The following is a 6,134-nucleotide window of genomic DNA, read 5'->3' on the forward strand; positions in this document are numbered from 1 at the left end:
AGGTGACATGACATGTAGAAGGAGTCCCCAGCAATTCCAGCCATGCCAGGCATCCCAGCAGTCCCAGATATGGAGGAGGCCATCCTAGACCATCCAGGTCCAGCTGAGTCTGCCCAGATCAGAAAGTGCTCCCAACTAACCCAAATTCATGAGTAATAGAAATGTCTGTTGTTTGGGGCACCTGGCTCAGTAGGTTGAGTAGGTTGGCTCAGTAGATTGAGTGTCTACCCTTGGCTCAGGTCATGATCCCAGGGTCCTGGGATCAAGTCCCACGTCAGGCTCCCTGCTGAGCAGGGAGCCTGCTTCTCCCTCTCCCTCTCCCTGCTGCTCCCCCTGCTTGTGCTCTCTCTCGCTCCCTCTGACAAATAAATAAATAAAAATCTTAAAAAAAAAAAAAGAGTTGGATGCTTAACTGACTGAGCTACCAGGTGCCTCTAAAGATTTTATTTTTAAGTAATCTCTACACCTTGGGATGCCTGGGTGGCTCAGTCAGTCAAGTGTCTGCCTTCTGCTCAGATCATGATCCCAGGGTCCTGGGATTGAGTCGTGCATTGGGCTCTCTGCTCAGCAGGGAGCCTGCTTCTCCCTCTGCCTGCTGCTCCCCCTGCTTGTGCTCTCTCTCTCTCTCCGACAAATACATAAATAAATCTGTAAGTAATCTCTACACCCTACACGGGACTTGAATTTACAACCCTGAGATCAAGGGTCACATGCTCTACCAAGTCAGCCAGTTGCCCCCAGTTTTCTTAAATTTAATTAACAGATTTAATGCAACCCCCTAATTTTAAAAAAATTGGCAAAATGATTCTAATGTTCTGTTTAAAGAATAAATTAATAGATACAACAAAGGTGAAATATTCTAGAAAAAAAGCCACTGAAAGGAAACTAGTCATACTAAATATTTAAGTATAACAGTTATAACAACTTGGACTGGTGCCACAACAGAAAAAACTAGTAATGGAACAGAGGAAGGCTGAGTAATAGACTTCATCACAGGTAGGAGATGATGGGGAACAAACAATAGAAAAGGGAGAGATTATTTTATAAATGAGATTTTGCTGTTGACTGGTTTGGAGGGGAAAAATCTGATTCACGTCTTATATAAATTTTATATCCTTTATTGACCATAATGGAAACTGGAGAATCAAGGCTTGAAGGATAGTTTATATTCGCACTCAGTAAGTCTCGCAGAACCACTCGTTGTTGGTTTTGGTGTGTGAGGTGGAGGGAGCAAGTCTAGGAATCTGCTCTACATACAGGACCGTGTGTGAGTGTGCATGTGTATGTATGAGTACTTGTTCATTACAACATTATGCAAATTAGTAAAAATTGGAATTACCTTTGATGATCAAGGTGGAAATAGTCAAATTAATTTTGGTACATTCATATAATATTGTACCAAACTATTAAATATTCTATCAGCTAGGGGTGCTTGGGTGGCTCAGTTGGTTAAGTGTCTAACTCCTGATTTCGGCTCAGGTCATGCTCTCCCAGTGGTGGGATTGGGCCCCGTGTTGGGCTCCACACTCAGTGGGGAGTCTGCTTGAGATTCTCTTCTTCCCTCTCCCTCTCCCTCAGGCCCTTCCCCCCACTCATGTGCTCTCTCTCTCATAAATAAAATTTTTCTAAATAAATATTGTATCAGCTATTAAAAAGAAAGTCTCTAAGATTCATATGTATTGATTTAAAAAGATTCGCAGAGAAATACGTAAAAGCTATGATTCCCTTTTTTTTGTGAAATAAATTAAATAGAACGCATGTGTGTGCGGCTTAACTGGTAGCTGTGTACTGCCCTCCAGTGCCCTAGGGCTCCGGGTTACCATTCCTTCTAATACTTAATATCCTCTCAATATCCTCCAAGAATATCTTAAAAAAATTTTTTAAAAGATTTTATTTATTTATTTGACAGAGAGGAGGAGAGACAGCGAGGAGCAGCAGAGGGAGAGGGAGAAGCAGACTCCCCACTGAGCAGGGAGCCCTATGTGGGGCTCAATCCTAGGATGCCAGGATCATGACCTGAGCTGAAGGCAGATGCTTAACCAACTGAGCCACCCAGGTGCCCCTAAAAATTTTTTTAAAAAAGATTTTATTTATTTGAGAGAGAGAGTGCGTGAGCAGGGGGAGGGGCAAAGGGAGAGGGAGAAGTAGAAGCAGACTTCCTGCTGAGTGGGGAGCCTGACACGGAGCTCAACCCCAGGACCCCGAGATTATGACCTGAGCCAAAGTCAGAGGCTTAACCAATTGGGCTACTCTGGTGGTCTCCTTTGCCCAGAATATCTTTAAAAAAAATCATAGACACTCAAGCTCCAGTGTCTTGCTCTCATTAAATGCATGTACTCTGCTTCTTATCTTGCAGCCTTAAGAGTTCTCTCTTTTTCATTTCTATATTATTTAAATATTACACCGAAAGAGATGTAATGCGTCCCCTTTTCCATATTGTTCCCCCTTATTCTATCTTTAGTATAGGCCTATATGTGACTGATTTTACTAAAAGTTGGGGGTATTAAAGACGGGCTATATATCAACAGAGGTCAGTAAGCAGTAAAAAACTTAGTATAGGTATCTCTCCTATTTTTTCTATTACCTATTGTATATATTAGGTAACATATCTCTATTACCTAACAACTGATAACTTCTCCCTAGCTGTGTTTTATCCTGGGCCTCACTTCCCCCATGTCTCTTTCTTTTTCTCCTTTTACACAAAAAGCCCCCCAAACCCTTAAAATTCATGTTCACTTTCCACACTGCACAGTTTAGGCCTCTAGGACTCCTTCATTCGACTTCCATTGCTAGCCTCAAAAGTCCAAGATGTTCTAAGAACTAAGATGTTCTGTTGAATAATGAGTCATCTTTGGGCCTTCACTTCACCTGTGAAGCATGGCTGAAGTTTAAAAGTATAGTCTGCAGTCTCTTTAAGGCGATTATAGCTGTAAGTATGCCTTCCCTCTCTTGCCAGTCTTTGTAAACAGCAGGGAGCAGTACATAATTTATGTCCCTATTTATGTGAATAGTGGTGTCACTTACCTTCTTTTATAGGGAGAACTGTTGACCATCAGGTTTGATGTTGAAAATAGCCTATTTCCTTATAAATACATACGTATGTGTACACGAGTGTGTATGTATTTGTGTATCTACAACATTACTACATATAACCTCTACTCTGAAAGATGACCTGCTGATATGATTGAGATTTTCCTAAAAAGAAATGAGCCTAGATTTACTGTAGCACTTGAACAAATAGATGACAGGCTGTACAGTGCTAAGTCAGAGATCAGTGGTTTTCAAAGTGCCTTCCAACAGCCCCGTGGATTGGGAAAGTCCTGTTCGGGCATTGGGGGTCAGAGGTGAGGGTCAAGAGGAGAAAAGGAAACAGCCCAGCCCAGCCAGACCAACTCTTACTCTCTTTTACATATTTGGACACCAGTAAAATTTTGTCTGTATAGTGAATTCTGAGGCTAGAAAAAGTTTGAAGCGATTGCCTTAAAACATGGGACTGAGGGACGCCTGGGTGGCACAGCGGTTAAGCGTCTGCCTTTGGCTCAGGGCGTGATCCCGGCGTTATGGGATCGAGCCCCACATCAGGCTCCTCTGCTATGAGCCTGCTTCTTCCTCTCCCACTCCCCCTGCTTGTGTTCCCTCTCTCGCTGGCTGTCTCTCTCTCTGTCGAATAAATAAATAAAATCTTTAAAAACAAACAAACAAACAAACAAACAAACAAAAAACCATGGGTCTGCAAACTGCAGCCCGCAGTTCAAATCTGGGCTATAGAGTTTGATTTTGTCCAGCCTGTGAGCAAGGGATGGTGTTTATATTTTTAAGGAGATGTTAAAAAAAAAAAAAGAAGAAGAAGAATATATGAGAGAGACCATATGTGCACTGCAAACCCTAAAATATTTATTGTCTATCTCTTTACAGGGAAAGTTTTTTGGCCCCTTTCATAGCAGTGGCACTATTTGAAGAGGCTAAAAATGGAAAACTAGCTAAACACACAGTAGGGAAATATTTAAGTAAAGCATGTGTATTACTTAATATTTGGTTCAGCTGCAAATAAAGGAAACCCCCAAATATCAGTAACTGAGGGAAAATGCAAGTTTATTTCACAGTTGAGAATATGAAGGGTTATCAGTACTGGAATGTTCTGAAATTCCCTGGGTCAGAAATTCAGGCTACATCTGTCTTGTGGCTCCATCCTCGGTTACCTTAATTCCCAGGGTCACCTCTTGGTATTCAAGATGACTGTTGGTACTCTAGCCTTTATACTTGCATTCCAGCCTGCAGGAAGGAAGAAGCAAAGACAATGGAGCATTCCATGTCTACTTTTATCTTATTGATTAGAATTTAATTATATGCACATCTAGCTGCAGTGGAGACTGGGAAATGTAGTTTTGATTCTGGCAGTCCTGTAGTTTTGATTCCAGCTGAAATTTTGGTATTCTATTATTATAGAAGAAGCAGAGACTAGGTATTAGAATTCTCTATCACAGCAGAGAACATCAACTCATTTATTTATTTGTTCAGCCTCTTACCATGCGGCAGGCAACTTGCTAATCATTGAAAATATAAATTGGATAGAATTTATAGTCTGGAATCTTATATTTTTGATGGCTTCTAATGGCTTTTCCAGTCTTACGGTCTTCGACTTAATGCAATTTAATGTTAGCTTATTTCTCTTTCTTTCTCTTTCTCTCTTTCTTTCTTTCTCTTTCTCGTCTTGCATAGAGCCATGTTTTTGACCATTGTCAATCGTGCATGTAGAATGCATCATTTGCTTTTTTGTTTTTTACATGTAAAAGTTCTTTTTCTTTTAATTAAAATTTTTTTTTAAAAAGATTGTATTTACGTATTTGTCAGAGGGAGAGAGAGCACAAGCAGGGGGAGCTGCAGGCAGAGGGAGAAGCAGTCTCCCTGCTTAGCCGGGAGCCCGATGCAGACTGGATCCCAGGACCCTGGGATTATGACCTGAGCTGAAGGCACACGCTCAACCAACTGAGCCACTCAGGTGTCCCTACGTGTAAGAGTTCTATTAAATAGTGTCTGAGCAAAGGACGTGGAGTTCTTTGTCCTCCTGCTGTTAGCATTAGTATCTTCGTTTGTTGTGGTTTTATTATAGTGTGGGGACGGGACCAGTGGGCAGAAAGAGCTGCCTCAACGTAAGTATCCTTGAATTATTCTGCAGGAATCTGTAATTCTGGAAGGAGCATTGACATAGCCACAGTAGTTTGTATTGAGAAGGAAAAGAAAAAGTCCCGAGTAGGATTAGATGGGATCCTTTAGTTTTAACTACATATAGATTTGCATCAGACCAGTATTCATTCATTAAATGAATAAAAACACCAGTATGCTCAGTGACTACTGGATGCATTTACAAATGGGTTAATCTCTGGGTCAGCTGAACAATTTTCTGGGAATCTTTGGCCAAAAGTCCTCAGGCTTAAATGTATGGTGAGCAGGTTGGGGCTTTTATCCTTTTCTAGGTTGATTCTAAGCTTTGATAACAGTGAAGAGTATTCGCGGGGAGGCTGTTTAAAGTGAACGAGAATTTATGTCTAATATATGGTTTATTCATAGGTTTAATCAAACTAGGATGTTTTAATGTTCTCATTAAAAATCCCTTAAGCCAGTGAAATATTTTGGGAGATTATTTCTTGTTTATGAGGTTTATGTTGATTAAATGCATGTAGTACTTCCAGGCACTTTGTATTCCCAAATCACTTTATGGTTGTTGCTGTTGCTTTATCAGTAATGCGGGCTTTTAGTGATTTTCCCATTGCTTTTTTCCTCTTGCTTTTGTTTTACATTGCCTTCTGAAGCGTTTCCGCAGTCCATCAGATCAGCTCCCAGATTAGTGATGTGGGAATTGGGAAGAAAAAATGTAATCAACTCCTGGAAACCAATACTGAGTGGACATCACTTTTACAGCTGATACATTTAATCCCAGAAACATGAATTCTTCAAAATGGCTAATGCCTTTTGGAAAGCAGGCGTATCAGGACATTTAAAAAATTTTTAACATGGTTAATCTAGACCTGTAATTTTAAATATTAGTGGTGACATGAAGAACATCAATTATTTATTTATAATTTGGAGTATAGTTGGCATACAATATTATATTAGTTTCAGGTGCACGGCATAAT

Source organism: Ursus americanus, chromosome 9 (genome assembly GCF_024610735.1).
Source record: "Ursus americanus isolate L20-20 chromosome 9, mUrsAme1.1.p, whole genome shotgun sequence".
NCBI classification, from domain to species: domain Eukaryota; kingdom Metazoa; phylum Chordata; class Mammalia; order Carnivora; family Ursidae; genus Ursus; species Ursus americanus.